Genomic DNA, 18,192 nt, shown 5'->3' with positions numbered 1-18,192 from the left:
CATAACTTCGCTATACACAGTCATCCAACACCAAAAAGGTTGTGAGACTGCTGAATATTTCTTATCCAAAAATAAAATTTTACCGGATGATCAGATTTCTTTTATTATTAAATGCATAAATTTTATACTTACCCACAATTACTTCTGTTATGGGAAGAACTACTACTCCCAGAAGTGGGGCACTGCCATGGGTACCAGGTTCGCACCCAGCTATGCCAATCTGTATGTTGGCAAGTGGGAGGAGGACCACATCTACCAAGGTGGACTCCTTCCGGCGAACCTGGTCCTATGGCAGCGTTTTATAGATGACATAGTATTTATTTGGGCAGGGGGTCCCATTTTATTATCCGATTTTATTAATGGTCTTAATAAAAATAGTTATTTTTTAAATTTTACTGCTAATATTAATAATAAAGAAATTAATTTTTTAGATTTAAAAATTTTTATTGAGGGTAACAGGATACAAACCAGTCTATATCATAAACCAACTGATTCGAACAATTACATTTCATTAAATAGCTGTCATTTACCCAGTTGGCTCTTGAACGTCCCTAAGAGCCAATTCATAAGGACGTATAGAAATTGCTCTAAACAAGAGGATTTTATGAAGGAGTCAAATATCCTAATAGAGAGATTTTGCCATAAAGGCTACGATAAAGAGACTCTAACACGGGTTAGGGAACAGGTGGGTAAACAATCAAGAAAAAAACTACTTGAACTAAAAGGAAATAAAAGTCAGAACATAGAAGAGGAAGCAATTCCTATAATAATGCCATATAACTCCAAGAGTCATTTAATAAAAAATATAGTTAACAAACATTGGGGTCTACTTAAGGATGATAAGGTGATTGGCAATACTCTAATCAAAGGGCCAAGGTTTGTATACAGGAGGGCTAAGAATTTGGGGAACATGATAGCTCCAACTGTTCGACAACCCACACTCACAAGATCACCCCTTGTACTGCAAAATTCCGTTGGTTTTTTTCCATGCAAGAAATGTCTTCCTTGCAGAGAATTAAAAACAAAGAAACAATCTAATATCATTTATAAAGGTAATACAGCAGACATTAAAGATTTTATCACCTGCTCCACCCGTGGAGTAATCTATGGCATCAAATGTCCGTGTGACAAATTGTATATTGGGCGTACTATACGCCCTTTAACTATGCGTATAGGGGAACATCTACGAAATGTAAATAAAAAATTTTTGGGTCACCCCCTATCACAGCACTTTAAAGAACATCACGATGGCTCCATTAAGGACATTGTAATTACTGGAATTAAAGTTGTCAAAAAGGATTGGCGTAAGGGCAATTTCATTCATAAGATGTCCAGGGAGGAGAGCCAATGGATTTTTGAAATGAACACCCTGATCCCAAATGGACTCAATAGCGAGATTGAACTTTTTGCGTTTAATAAATGAGTCATGCGCTTCCACTTGCTACATGCTATATAAACTATCTTCATAGGCACTGCACTATCCCTGAGGAAGAAGTCCGCCGACTTCGAAACGCGTTGGATAGCTTTTTTTCGGTACTTTGTGCAGTTTCTAGCCGCTCACGTGCAACATCACGTGATAGTGACGTCACACGAGGTCCTGCAGCCTCTCTGCGCCTCGTCGGCATCAAGCGTGTGGAAGCGCTGAGACACGCCGAAGATTGGGGCTCACTACTAATGAGGTAGGGGGTGACTGTCACCGGCCGGGACAGAACCTCCTTAATTGTTCCTCATATTTGGAGTAGAAGGAAAGAACGCAAGGACTTTGGAAGTACAGTTACCTAGTGAATCCAGACCGTGTCATACGAGGCAACCAAGGATACCAAATCAGGAGACTTGGAATGCATAAATGCCCGGTAAATATGAATATATAGATTTTTAAAGGCAATACAACAACTAATTTTGGATAATTTATGATAGAGTGCATGTTGAATGATCTATGTAAAATATTGCACTCTCATCAATAGATAGATTTCTTGTAACCTGCAGCGCGGATATACATATATTAATTGATCTCTGGTGTGTATCTACTCCAATCCGGACGTTTTTTGGTAGTTGTGTCCGTCTATCTGCAGCAGTAGGATTACTAGTGCAGCGCCCACAGTTGTTTTCTTACAGTTTTCACATTTAGTGAACCTAGCAAAAAAGCCAAACAAAAAACACCCATGGGATTGCACTTTTTTTGCAATTTCACCGCACTTGGAATTTTTTTCCCATTTTCTAGTACACGACAAAAATAAGCCCCAACATGGCCATATTGACGGAAAAATAAAAAAGTTATGGCTCTGGGAAGGAGGGGAGCGAAAAACAAACACGGAAAAACAGAAAATCCCAAGATCATGAAGGGGTTAAGGAGCAATCACCAGAACAGGCATACAACCACACACACATGATAACAGGTTTATACTAGCGCATGGCCGTACGGGTATGCAAAACTTTTATAGCTGTAGCTCTCCAGGACCTTCCTACTGGACCCATAGGAGCTGCTTCAGGACCTGAGCATGTGACCCCCGACCTCCAATGAGAGGTCTTCCCCTGGGCATGCTCAGAAGGAGAAAAGCAGGACTTAGTCCCAGGAGCGCCTGCTCGCCACTGAACAGTACTGGTTATAATGGCTGAACCTGGAAGGGCAGCAGTAACCAAACGCACAGTATCTGTCCGAGCTAGGAGCTGTGACCGATGTCTCTGCTGTGAAATCATGTCCAATTTTACTTTTTTATTTGTGTTTGTTTTGTGTTGTTCCAATACACGCAAAAGTAATAAACATGTGAATAGCAAAATATGTGTAATTGCAATAATTTTATGGGAGAAATACTTAATTTTCTAGAACAATTTAATGGTTGCCTACATTTTCATGCTATGACTAGTGTTGAGCGATACCGTCCGATACTTGAAAGTATCGGTATCGGAAAGTATCGGCCGATACCGGCAAAGTATCGGATCTAATCCGATACCGATACCCGATACCAATACAAGTCAATGGGACTCAAGTATCGGACGGTATCCCTGATGGTTCCCAGGGTCTGAAGGAGAGGAAACTCTCCTTCAGGCCCTGGGATCCATATTACTTTGTAAAATAAAGAATTAAAATAAAAAATATTGCTATACTCACCTCTCCGACACAGCCTGGACCTTACCGAGGGAACCGGGAGCCTTCTTTGCTTAAAATGCGCGCGTTTACTGCCTTCTGTGACATCACGGCTTCTGATTGGTCGCGAGCCGCCCATGTGATGGTGACGCGACCAATCACAACAAGCCGTGACGTAATTTCAGGTCCTGAATGCCTAATTCTAGGCATTCAGGATTTGAAAATTACGTCACGGCTTGTGATTGGTCGCGTGCCGCCCATGTGACGGCGACGCGACCAATCACAACAAGCCGTGACGTAATTTCAGGTCCTGAATGCCTAATTCTAGGCATTCAGGATTTGAAAATTACGTCACGGCTTGTGATTGGTCGCGTCGCGGTCACATGGGCGGCACGCGACCAATCACAAGCCGTGACGTAATTTTCAAATCCTGAATGCCTAGAATTAGGCATTCAGGACCTGAAATTACGTCACGGCTTGTTGTGATTGGTCGCGTCGCCGTCACATGGGCGGCACGCGACCATTCAGAAGCCGTGATGTCACGGAAGGCAGTAAACGCGCGCATTTTAAGCAAAGAAGGCTCCCGGTTCCCTCGGTAAGGTCCAGGCTGCGTCGGAGAGGTGAGTATAGCAATATTTTTTATTTTAATTCTTTATTTTACACATTGATATTAATCCCGATAACGATTCCCGATATCACAAAAGTATCGGATCTCGGTTTCGGAATTCCGATACCCGCAAGTATCGGCCGATACTTGCAGTATCGGAATGCTCAACACTAGCTATGACTGTATTTGTAACCATTTTGTTATTACTTTATTAATTAAACAATAAATAAGCAACTTCAGGGCCATGTGAAGCTGTTGGGAGGGGGCTAATATGATAATAAAGACTAGAGGCAGAGTTTTCTTCTAGGCACCGCATGCCCCAGAGCCTGGAAGAAATAATTATCATAATAGAATAAAAGGGGATTTATCCACAAGAATATTGCTGATATCAGGCAAATAGGTTTGACTGTTTTACCATTGTATCACTTGTATGCCCATATTAATAGGTTAAAAATGTCCCAGGATGACAGATTCCCTTTAAAACCTTCCTACATTTTACTATTTTACTATTGAAGTCCTAAGCGGACCTATGTGTCTATCCTCCCTCCTATGTTGTCTCTTCTAATGATGAGCGAGCATACTCCGTAATACTCGGTACTTCCCCAACCATCGCTGTACTCGTGAGTGCCTAGCATTTCCCAGATTATTCAGCGGGAGCTATGGTCACTGTCCTGCATATTTGGCACTATTTAGAGTGCCAATCAACATGCACGGATTGTCTGCCATGCACTGTAAAGCCGCAGTCATGTTGGCTGTGGCATTACAGTGATTGGCTGGCCACACAGAGTCATCAGGTCTATATCAGACCTGATGCTGCCGTGCTCGGCACAGTCTGCTCCGTAATCACCAGTGTAGGGAGATTTGCTGCAGCGATAGGGACAGAATAGGTGGTGTATCAGTTACTGTAGGTATACCATAATTTAATACACAAATCCAGCTAAACCAACAGTACTTCTAAGGACTAATTATGGGGTATATTGATTTCAGTGGTACTGTAGGTAGGCAGGGAGTGTATGTGGGTATATAGATATCAGTAGCAGGCAGGTATTGTATGTTGCATACTTCATTGCATACATCAAGAGGGTCCATTCCATTACTGCCTGCTGCTGCTGCTGCCTATTACATATATTGACCATATATACATAGCCTCTGGTATCATTGGCCAGGATTAATTTTTTTTGCATCTTAATTTTGTTTATTTAATTCCAAAGCAATCCACAGCCCATGTTTTTTTCTCCATTTGCTTGGTGGGACTGCAGAATACAACCAGATCCTTTTCATAGTACAAAGTGAAAATCCAGCTACTTTAAACGGGTTTGCCTGTCCCAGTGGTCACGTCTGAGTGCGCATAAAATTCTGCCGTTTTTGTGGTACTGTAACATTTTTTGGGAGTGTCTTATACAATTTCTTGACACCACTTTGCTGCCAAAAAATATTTAGCTACAGGGCAGATATTTTACACAGCGTTTTGTCCACCACACAGATCGCATATCACTGCGGTCAAAATTGGGCCTCCATAGAATTGTTTTTGTTGTGTCTCAGCTTACTTATTGACACAATTTTGCTGGCCCCCCAAAAAATGCAGGTCAGATATTTGAAAGTGGGCTATGTCAGTCAGACGACTCATCTCTCTGTGAGCTACAAATTGTGGCATTTGAGGCCTATATTTAACAGTTTTTGCTGTTTGCTACCCTAGTTAGTGACACTATTTTGCTGTAAAAAAAAAAATAATGCAGGTCACATATTTTACAGTGTGGTATCTCCATCACACACCTCATCCATCTGTGGGCTAAAAATTGTGACATTTCAGGCCTCCATTCAACTGTTTTTGCTGTTTGCTACCCTAGTTAGTGACACTATTTTGCTGTAAAAAAATACAGCCACATATTTTACAGTCTGGTATCTCCATCACATGCCTCATCTATATGTGGGCTAAAAATTGTGGCATTTCAGGTCTATATTGAACTGTTGTTGCTGGTTGTTACCCTAGTTCTTGACAATATTTTCCTGTTAAAAAAAAAATACAGGCCACATATTTTCCAGTCTGGTATCTCCGTCACACACCCAATCTATCTGTGGGCTAAAATTTGTGGCATTTCCGACCTATATTGAACTGTTTTTGCTGTGTTACCCTAGTTCTTAACACTATTTTCCTGTGGAGGCCACATGTTTTACAGTCTGGTATCTCCATCACACGCCTCATCTATCTGTGGGCTAAAAATTGTGGCATTTCAGCCCTACATTGAACTGTTTTTGCTGTGTGCTACCCTAGTAAGTGACACTATTTTGCTGCAAAACAAAACTACAGGCCACATATTTTACAGTCTGGTGTCTCCGTCACACTCCACATGTATCTGTGGGCTGAAAATTGTAGCATTTCAGGCCTATATTGAACTGTTTTTGCTCTTTGTTACCCAAGTTCTTGACACTATTTTCCTGTAAAAAAAAAAAAAGAAAAAAAGGCCACATATTTTACAGTCTGGCATCTCCATCACACGCCTCATCTCTCTGTGGGCTACAAATTGTGGCATTTCAGGTCTATATTGAACTGTTTTTGCTGTGTGTTACCCTAGTTTTTGACACTATTTTCCTGAAGGAAAATAAAAATACAGGTCACATATTTTACAGTGTAGTATCTCCGTCACATGCCTCTTCTATCTGTTGGTTACAAATTGTGGCATTTGAGGCCTCCATTCAACTGTTTTTCTGGTGTCTTAGCCTAGTTATTGACACCAGTTTGCTGAAAAAAAAATTGTTAGCTACAGGCCATATATTTTAAACTGTGGTTTTCCCGCACATGGATCACATATAAGTTAGCTCCAAATTAAGCCATTTGTAGTGAATGTGGAAAATATTGTAGTGCTTTTAACATAGGCATGGTGCGTGGCAAGGAATGGGAAAGTGGACATGATGGTGATGGTACATGCAGAGGCCAAGGCCGAGGCTGTGGGCAAGCTGAAATTGTGCCACAACAAACGCACATCTTCTCGCCCGACCTTCCTGTACGAATTACTAGGGGATGGCAGAACACCACTACTGAACCCAGAGCAGTGTCAAAAGTTTTTTGGTTGGATATCAGATAATGCTTTCAGTCACTTTGCCTGTCTCCCACACGGTCAAGTCAGAATAGCCATGAGTCTGGACCGCATATTCCTCACCCTGATCATCCTTCCTCCCACCATGCCGAGTGCCCGGAAGCTACTGATCCCACACTTGGACATTCCGAAGAGCTGTTCACTTTTCCATTTATAGATTTGGGCCTCTCGCCCGGTCCACTTGAAGCGGGGCAAGATGAGATCGCATGTAGCTATTATGAAGTATTTGAGCCACCACGGTCACACGAAGGCGATGGTGGAAACATGTCACAACTTCACAAGAGGTTTCCTGTAGGAAAATAAAAATACAGGTCACATATTTTACAGTAGCAACAGAAATCCCATATACATATTTGAGAAACAGGGGTAGTGACACAAATTGTCCGCAATCCCTGTTCAAACAACCTCAGCTTCAATAAGCATCAGACAAAAATAGGAGAAAAAGGAGCAAACTGATTACATCCGGTAAAAATAGTCATATAACTTTATTAATTTGTAGAAAATATAAAACATCTCAACAGTACATAAAGAGCCATAAACAATGCAGATTGATATATACCCCACGCCCCACCTATCACCACCTCAAATTGCACATGAGTCTCTGAAAAAATAACATAAGTAGTAGAGAAGAGATATGATTCGTCAAACTTAATTTGACAGGTGGACCCACCCCTATCAAAGTGTATCAAAAGTGTGTACTAATGTATGTATCACACTCCGATAACATCGACATCCGACACGCTTTGAGAGGCGGTGAAAAACAAGTCGGGAAATATTTTCTAGATGGCTATGCCTATGTTAGCGGCCAACACATAGCCTTTGAATTTCAGGGGTGTTATTACCACGGATGTCCCGTGTGCTATAATGAAAATGACACGAATAAGGTCACAAACACGTCCTACGGCCAATTATATTACACCTTTTTAGCTAAAAAGCGCTACTTACAGGGCTGCGGGTACACAATAAGAGTGATGTGGGAGCATGAGTGGAATTAAATGGTTGAAAATGATTCTAACCTTCAAACATTTCTCCACCAGATGGAATTTCCCGTTCCTTTAGACCCCCGTGATGCGCTTTATGGCAGCCAAACTAACGCCATTAAGCTCTATCACCATCTGGAAGAAGGGGAGACTTTACATTACTACGATTTCACCAATCTGTACCCCTTTGTAAACAAAACTAAAACATACCCTGTAGGCCATCCAGACATCATCTATGACAATTTTGGATTCATTAAAAAATACTTTGGCATTGCTAAAGTCAAGGCCTACCCGCCGAGAGATTTATTTTTTCCAGTTCTACCGGTAAAACACAGCAAAAAATTAATGTTTCCCCTTTGCTACACATGCGCTGTAAATTTCCATGCAGATATTTGTGCCCATAGTGATGAAGAACGTGCCCTGACAGGTACCTGGTGCACTACACCATGTTCCAAATTATTATGCAAATGATATTTTTCTCGGATATTCCTAAATGGTAGGTGCAAATGATAGTCAGTCTAATAAAAGTCATCACCCGTTAGAGTATACATCGAATTTTATAGAAGAAAACTCCCAATGATAACAGTATAATCTCCAACATGAATAAAGACTCAAAATGCACTGTTCCAAATTATTAGGCACAGTAGAATTTCTAAACATTTGATATGTTTTAAAGAACTGAAAATGCTCATTTGTGGAATTTGCAACATTAGGAGGTCACATTCATCACCGAACAAAAAAGCTATTTATCTCCAAAACATCCTAACAGGCCAAGTTACATGTTAACATAGGAACCCTTCTTTGATATCACCTTCATAATTCTTGCATCCATTGAATTTGTGAGTTTTTGGAGCGTTTCTGCTTGTATTTCTTTGCATGAAGTCAGAATAGCCTCCCAGAGCTGGTGTTTTGATGTGAACTGCCTCCCACCCTCATAGATCTTTTGCTTGATGATACTTGAAGGTTCTCTATAGGGTTGAGGTCAGAAGAAGATGGTTGCCACACCATGAGTTTCTCCTTTTATGCCCATAGCAGACAATGACTCAGAGGTATTTTTTGCAGCATGAGATGGTGCATTGTCATGCATGAAGATGATTTTGCTCCTGAAGGCACGATTCTGCTTTTTATACCATGGAAGAAAGTTGTCAGTCAGAAACTCTAAATACTTTGCAGAGGTCATTTTTACACCTTGAGGAACCTTAAAGGGCCCTACCAGCTGTTTACCCATGATTCCAGCCCAAAACATGACTCCTCCACCTCCTTGCTGATGTCGCAGCCTTTTTTGGGACATGGTAGCCATCCACCAACCATCCACTACTCCATCCATCTGCTCGACACTTATCAGTAAACAAGACTGTTTGAAAACTAGTCTTCATGTATGTCTAGGCCCACTGCAACTGTTTCTGCTTGTGAACACTGTTTAGGGGTGGCCAAATAGTAGGTTTATGCACCACAGCAAGCCTTTGAAGGATCCTACACTTTGAGGTTCGAGGGACTCCAGAGGCACCAGCAGCTTCAGATAACTGTTTGCTGCTTTGTAATGGTATTTTGGCAGCTGCTCTCTTAATCCAATGAATTTGTCTGGCAGAAACCTTCCTCATTATGCCTTTATCTGCATGAACTCTATCTATGCTCTGTTTCAGTCACAAATCTCTTCATAGCATGATGGTCACTCTTACATTGATGTTAAATATCTAATGTTTTCATACCTTATCCAAAGCATTGCACTATTTAACACTTTTCAGCAGCAGAGAGATCCTTTTTATTTCCCATATTGCTTGAAACCTGTGGCCTGCTTAATAATGTGGAACATAATTTTTAAGTAGTTTTTCGTTAATGACAATCACCTGGAAAACTAATTATCACATGTGTTTAAGATTGATTTCAGTGATCCATTGAGCCCTGAGACACAATACCATCCACGAGTTTATTTGAAAAACAAAACAATTAAATCTTTCTAACACTTAAATCTAATTTCCATAATAATTTGGAACACAGTGTATAGAGCTCGAGATGGCGGTAGAAAAAGGGTATCGGATCGTGCACATCTATGAAATATGGCATTTTCCTAAAACCACTGATGATCTGTTTGCTCCCTACATTAAATTACATCTTAGGGAAAAGCAGGAAGCCTCTGGTTATCCTAGCTGGTGCACTGATGAAGTCAAGAAAAGGCAGTACATTGACTCCTTTCTTGAAAAAGAAGGTGTCCAATTATGGCCTGAAAATATCGCTGTCAATCCTGCTAAGAGACAGATCTCTAAGCTTTTCTTAAATTCTTTATGGGGAAAGTTTGCTCAGAGATCTAATCTATCATGTACCAGCATTGATAGGGATCCAGATGAGCTTTTTAAGTATTTGTTCCTGCCTTACTATGATATCTTGATGTTACATTTCCTTGATGATGACATCGCAACCAATAACTGGAAATACGCAAAAGGCCACCACACCATCAACAAAAACACAAACCTTTTTATGGCAAGTTTTACAACCGCGTATGCCCGGCTAGAGCTCTATTCGCTGCTGGACCGGCTGCAGGAGAGGTGCCTTTATCACAACACAGATTCTGTTATTTTTGTACAGAGAGATGGTGAGTGGCAGTCGCCTTTAGGAGATTACCTGGGGGAACTGACCAGTGAAATACCTGATGGTACACACATCACAGAATTTGTATCCGTGGGGCCCAAAACTTACGGATACAAACTCAACACCGGTAAAACTGTCTTAAAAGTTAAGGGGATAACACTAAATGTCGGTAACTCTCAATCTATTAATTTCAACAGTCTAAAAGATCTAGTTCTGGACTACCCGTGCAATTCTGACACAGATACACAGAAATGTATTGTCGTACGGCAGCCGTCCATTGTGAGAAATAAAAAGTACTGGGTGATTGAAACAAGGCCATTACGCAAAACACAAAAGTGTGTTTACACAGAGCGGCGACTAATTGACGATTTTACCACCCTGCCTTTTGGCTATTAGCTGAGTATTGTGATGGATACACGCCTGCAACACCCATTCTCATGCATTCTGGCAGGACCGTCTAATTCTGGAAAGAGCTATTTTGTAAAACAACTGCTATATAATATTGAAACTAATTTCTCTCAGAAACCTGATAATATTGTTTGGTTTTATTCGTGTTGGCAAAAACTATATGATGAAATCTCTCTCTCTTTTCCCAACACAAGATGATTTGTGGAGGGTCTGCCAAATACATTCGTAGATGACGAGTTATTCCCGCCGGAGAAGGTGAATTTGGCTATTGTTGATGATCTCATGGAGAGTGCTAGTGAAAATTGTGAGATAGAAAAAGCCTTTACCAAGTATGTGCACCACAGAAATCTCAGCACTTTCTACCTGGTACAAAAAAATATTTTGTCAGGATAAGAAAAGCCGCACGATAAATTTAAACACAAAGTACATGGTGCTTTTTAATAACCCCCGAGATAAATTACAAATTTTAACTCTAGCTCATCAGATGTATCCCGGAAAAACACATTTTTTCCTAGAAGCTTTTGAGGATGCCACGAGGGAGCCTTATGGGTATTTGCTTGTAGATTTGAGAGCTAATACCCCTGAGGATCTTCGCTTAAGGACTGGATTGTTTCCACCAGCATTCCCTGCTGTCTATGTTCAAAAGAAAAACACTTCTAAAAAGTGAATTTTACCCGGTATCAGACATTCTACGCTGTGTGCGTTCTGATGTAAAGATGTCTGAGAGACTGCGGCATAACTGGGCTCTCTTAAAAACTCTGGTGAAAGCAACCCCCGCTGTCAGAAAGTCTATTTTGCGCAATGCAAGCAATGATTTAATTACAGCCATAGGCGAGATTGCTTTAAACACCTTAAAAGGCAGGATTCCACTGAAAGAGCATCAAAAAGGCATATTAAAGAAGTGGCGTAAAGCTATAAGAACCCTGAGTGACAGATCTCAGCCCATAAAGAAAAAGAAGCGGCAACTAAAGCAGGCCGGCGGGTTTATCGGCCCTCTTTTAGCTTTTGCAATTCCAATAATAACAAGCCTGCTCACAGGAAAATAATGGAGCATACAGAGAAAATGTATCTAATCCCCAAACAGGAGCCTGACAAACTAAGACCCAGTACTACAGATAACATACGCGACAGTGTTATTCGGCGCCTTGATGGTGAAATTAGCGCCATTTTACAACGTCGTGACATTCCCGATGATGTGAAAATTAAAATGTATAGCACCGTGGTACAGCGCTACTTGGTACATACGCGCCACAGCTCAAAAGAAGTAATGGCTTTAAATCTCGTTAGCACTCCTGATCCTGATCAGCAACAATTGTCTAATACCGACTCTGATAAAAATCAAGAGGTCGCTGAAATTGTCAGCCATATAAACCAAAGATATAAAAAGAATGCTGAATTTTTACTAAACAGGTTACTGCAGAATAAAAATGTTACCGCCTGGAATAATAAAGCTGAATTTATTTTCAAAGGATTCGTAATACCAGGGTTTAACTTACTGGATTTGGTATGTAGTACAACACAGAGTCATGCTCTGACCAGCAGAAATGTACCTCTGGGTTGGGATTCATTTATGCAGGCTATGGCTGAGCTAAATATACCATCTACAGTTAAGGGTAATCCCAATACTAGGAAGCTTTTAGATTAATTAAAAATTTCCACGAGTGAGACACGCGCTGTATCTACACCACAGAAGCTAGCCCCGCCGCCCCGTACAATTCAATATTTACAATCACCGTCATTAGGTACCACACACGGAACTCTGCTACCTAAAAAAGGTCTCTACCGATACAACAATCCATGTGGCTCACGATGTAAAGAATGTACTGGATAATGCTGCACTTGGCTTGTAACACTATATTAATTATCTTATAAGAAGTGTAATGATGTATGTTAATTGTACTTGTGATACTATTTACTTATTTATTTTGTAAGAAGTGTGTTGGTGTATGTTCATTGTACTATTTAATGTTTTTGCTTTTTATACTCTGTTAGAATTTTTATATTATTGAAATGTCTTTGAGATGTATTTACTTTACAACAATAAAATCTTTTAAACTTTTACAATATCGTGTCTTTGTTTTTTTATAAACGTATAAAACACACCGCTTCATACTTGCTGGTGTTGTAACATGGCCATATACATAATATGCCCATATAATGAGACTGGTGTTATAAACCACGTGTAAAAATGAGAATCACAGTATCAAATAAATACACGGCTAGGATATAAAATTATATAAGCAGCATGGTGTGTTATAAAACACATATATACAATGAGAACACCTTTCACATAACAGGCTGCAGGATTGCCAACAAACACTGGTTCTAAAATACATTGCTCTGATTACAGCAGCAGTCTCACAACAGCTACATATAAAATGAAAATCTAATATGATATAAAAACATTGTATCAAATACTGTGATAATAATCACTGTATCAAATACTGTGATAATATCAAAGTGTATCAAAAGGGGAAACCAGCCAGACAGGGAGGGAAAGCAGACAGACAGGGACGGGAGGGGTTACACACTTTTGATACACTTTGATAGGGGCTGGTCCACCTGTCAAATTAAGTTTGATGAATCATATCTCTTCTCTACTAACAAAAAGGTCCAAAGACCATAACCCTGAGGGAGCAGTGCATCCAAAAGTGGACACCTGGAGGTCAGCATGCATCCATAAAGTGATTAAGGATAAAGTAACACCTGTCTATCTTTCATATAAAGTGCGGAAGTACCTAGCAAAAGGTGCAATGCTTACCAGAAGATGAGTGGTAACAAGGGGGTCGGATGGAGGATCCCGACGCATGTTTTGCGGCTACTTGGGGCCGCTTTCTCAAGGGAGTATACCTCAGGCCCTTACAGGACCGTCAAATAACCTGGTGAACTTGGTCACATGACCAAATGTGGCCAATCAGGATGGCTTTCGTCGGCACATGTGCACTGCAGCCGCCAGGTCCTGGAGTGCGGGTAAGGTGTCATGGAAAGTGTGCACGCGTTGGGGAAAGATCCATGGAGCGATGCGCAGACCATAAAGACGCCCACCTGCAGACAGGAAACGGCAGGTCACAGCGCGATGCGCACAACCATCCAAACATACAAGTAAGCAACACCCAGAATGGCAAACAGAGGAACTACCACACATGATATGGCATCACAGATAACATTAACAGATGGCAAATATTCAGTTAATCTGCAATCGCTGTGGTGGCTGTGCTTTTCCCATATAACGTAATGGAAGTCCAGGGTCATTTTCTGGTCCAAAGGAAGGGCCGGATAAAGAAGTATAAGAAAGCGCTATAGATCAGCAGAGTCACAACCACTAGATAAACAAAAAGATAATCATATTAAAATAAAATTAAAAACACGAAAACACATCTGCGGGGTTAATAGACATGCGGCATGTGGGAACAGGAGGCTGAAGAGCCAAGAGATATGTATTGGGAACACTATAAAAAAGGGGCAAAACTCAAAGATTCATTGAGACCTTTCAGTGTCATGGTATCTAGATGGACGATCCACCTTGTCTCAATTTGTGCAAGGAGTTTTTTATTGTCACCTCCTCTTATGCCCAAGTGAAGGGCATCGATCCCCCTCACCTTCAAAATTCTTGCGTCACTATTATGATATAACTTAAAGTGACGGGGGATTGTTTTCAACTCCGTAATATCAGACACTGTCTTGGCTGCGCCAATGTCCCGCACATGCTCACGCACCCGTATTCTCAGTTCTCTTGTGGTAAGACCCACGAATATATTGGGGCACGAACAAGTGGTGTAATATACAACATTAGAAGTACCACAAGAAATACGTTGTCTGATTTTACACTGTGTTCCAAATTATTATGCACTAAGAGTTTAGGAGTGATAAGGTTAGAATTTTTTGGTTTGTCATTTAAACTCATTGATGGTGATGTGTGTCAGGGCTCTTTATATCACTGAAAGCAATTGCAGATACCTGTGCACATTAGTTTGGCAGGTGTGTCCAAATAAAGGTAAGACTACTTAAGAAGGCTGTTCCACATTATTAAGCAGCCTACATTTTTTGCCAAAATGGGAAAGAAAAAGGATGTGTCGGCTGCTGAGAAGCAACAAATTGTGGAGTATTTAGGTCAAGGCATGACTGCAATCAACATTGCCAAGACACTTCATTGTGATCATCGCACAATCAAGAAGTATGTAGCTGATTCCCAGCACACACGTGTGCGTGCTGATAAGGAAAAATTGAGGACTCTTTCCAACAGGCAATTGCGTAAGGTTAAAAGAGCAGCTGCAAAAATGCCTTGTCATAGCAGCAGACAAGTTTTTGAAGCTACTGTTGCCTCCAACGTCCCCAGAACAACAAGATGCAGGGTCCTTCAGAGGTGCGTAAGCCATCCTGTTGACCACCTCTATCCACTGCACACAAGCAGAAACAGCTCCAGTGGGCCAAACTATACATGAAGACTGACTTCCAAACTTTTTTGTTCACCGATGAGTGCCGTGCAACTCTCGATGGTCCAGATGGATGGAGTGGAGGATTGCTGGTTGATGGACACCCCATGAAAACACGGCTAATGCGCCAACAAGGAGGAGGTGGAGTAATGTTTTGGGCTGGAATCATGGGGAGAGAGATTGTCGGCCCCTTTATGATCCCTGAAGGGGTAAAGATGAACTCCATAATCTATGTGGAGTTTCTAAAACAACACTTCCTGCCATGGTTCAAGAGGAAGAACCGTGCTTTCCACAGCAAGATCATTTTCATGCATGATAATGCACCGTCTCATGCTGCAAAAAACATATCTGCATCTCTGGCTGCTATGGGCATAAAAGAGGACAAACTTATGGTGTGGCCACCATCTTCCCCTGACCTCAACCCCATTGAGAACCTCTGGAGCATCATCAAAAGGAGTACCTATGATGGCGGGAGGCAGTTCACATCTAAGCAACAGCCCTGGGAGGGTATTCTGTCCACATGCAAAACAATTGAAGCAGAAACCATCCAAAAACTGACAAATTCAATGGACAAGAGAGTTCAGAAGCTTGTTTCGAACAAGGGGTCCTATGTGCAAATGTAACATCACCTAGAATAAATTTTTCACTTGAAAACTGCTTGATTTCATTTTGTAATAAGCTGATAATGCTTATAACTTCACAATTGACCATTTTTTTGTACAGAATAAAACAAAAGGTTGAAAACTCTGCTGTGCATAATAATTTGGAACATGCATTTTGAGTGTTTATTTTTTTTAAAAAAGATTCTGTTTTCATAGGCAGTTTGTTTCAAAACATTGCAATTATACTAGAATAGTAGATGACTGGAAAATAACAATGACTGCAATTCAGATAGGTAATTTAGAGAAAATAGGAGGAAATATTATTTGCATAATAATTTGTAACACAGTGTAAATTCCTTCGACCCATCTGATGAGACAAAGGAAGAGCAGTGTAGAACATTGGCGCAGGCAAGACAGTGTCCTCATGAAAAAGATCCAACCTGAGGACCACTAGTGCCAAAGGGATTGCACAGAGCCGGAATGTAGTGGCTCCTAACCAGTAAGTCACCAAGATTTTTTTATTTTTTGGGAGTCATCAGGGGAGAGTTACTCAGGGAGGTCCTCAGGGTGGAATCAGCCCCCAAGACGGGCCAGTGTTTATTAAGAATAGCACGCATACTGTGCCATTCATGGTTGTAGGTGGAGATGAACAGGATTGGTCCATCGCCACCCACATCCTTAAGGCCCCGTCTCACATAGCGAGATCGCTAGCGAGATCGCTGCTGAGTCACAAGTTTTGTGACGCAACAGCGACCTCAGTAGCAATCTCGCTATGTGTGACACGTACCAGCGACCAGGCCCCTGCTGCGAGATCGCTGGTCGTGTCGGAATGGCCTGGACCTTTTTTTGGTCGTTGAGGTCCCGCTGACATCGCTGAATCGGTGTGTGTGACACCGATCCAGCGATGTCTTCACTGGTAACCAGGGTAAACATCGGGTTACTAAGCACAGGGCCACGCTTAGTAACCCGATGTTTACCCTGGTTACCAGCGTAAATGTAAAAAAAAACAAACAGTACATACTCACCATCTGATGTCCGTCAGGTCCCTTGCCGTCTGCTTCCTACTCTGACTGAGTGCCGCCGTACAGTGAGAGCACAGCACAGCAGTGACGTCACCGCTGCTCTCTGCTCTCACTGTACGGCGGCACTCAGTCAGAGCAGGAAGCAGACGGCAAGGGACCTGACGGACATCAGATGGTGAGTATGTACTGTTTGCTTTTTTTGGTAACCAGGGTAAACATCGGGTTACTAAGCGCGGCCCTGCGCTTAGTAACCCGATGTTTACCCTGGAGTTGTGAACTCTATTTTTGGGCTCCCTCTAGTGGTCACAAGCGGTACTGTGTAGTGTTGTCTTTCTGCAGGTTGGCTACGTCAGCTGGTTCGTTATCCTTGGTTGGTTTCCTATTTAGCTCACCTGGATACTCAGTTCCTTGCCTCCTACCAATGTATTCAGTGCTCTTCAGATTCCTTGTGACTACCTTGCTCCCAGTCTCTCCAAGACAAGCTAAGTTTTTGTTTGTTCATTTTTTGATTATCAGCATTCATCATGTTTCTTGTCCAGCCTGCTAAAATGTGATTTCCTCGCTTGCTGGTTGCTCTAGGGGACTGAGTTTCTCCCCCCACACCGTTAGTTGGTGCGGGGGTTCTTGAAATCTCAGAGTGGATATTTTGTAAGGGTTTTTTACTGACCGCATAGATTCCCTTTTCTATTTTCTGCTATCTAGTATTAGTGGGCCTCATTTGCTGAATCTGCTTTCACCCCTGTGTATGTGCCTTCCTCTTACCTCACTGTTATTATTTGTTGGGGGCTTCTATATCTTTGGGGATTATTTCTCTGGAGGCAAGAGAGGTCTTTCTTTCTCTCTAGGGGTAGTTAGTTCCTCAGGCTGGCTCGAGACGTCTAGGATTTTTAGGCACGTTCACCGGCTACTTCTAGTGTGTTTGGATAGGTTCAGATTTGCGGTCAGTCCAGTTTGCCACCTCCCTAGAGCTTGTCCTATGTTTGTTACTTAGCTGGAGTAATTTGTGATCCTCAACCACTAAGGATCATAACAGTATAGCAGGCCAAAAAGTGTTTAATGCATCGCCGAAGTGGGATAGAAAGAAAGACCTCTCTTGCCAAAGAAGACCTGAGTACATTATTTTTTTTCCTCCCACTTTTCCTTTGCTGCAGTCTGTTTAGCTTCTTTCATCCCCTTGAACTCTGGGTGGTTTTGAGCTCAGCTGCAGACATGAATGTTCAGACTCTGACTTCTAGTGTGGATCATCTTACTGCACGGGTGCAAAGTATTCAGGATTTTGTTATTCATAGCCCTATGTCAGAACCAAAGATACCCATTCCTGAGTTGTTTTCTGGAGATAGATCTAGGTTTCTAAATTTTAAGAATAATTGTAAG

This window comes from Ranitomeya variabilis, chromosome 3 (assembly GCF_051348905.1).
Source record: "Ranitomeya variabilis isolate aRanVar5 chromosome 3, aRanVar5.hap1, whole genome shotgun sequence".
Taxonomy (NCBI): domain Eukaryota; kingdom Metazoa; phylum Chordata; class Amphibia; order Anura; family Dendrobatidae; genus Ranitomeya; species Ranitomeya variabilis.
Note: the sequence above shows the minus strand (reverse complement) of the source record.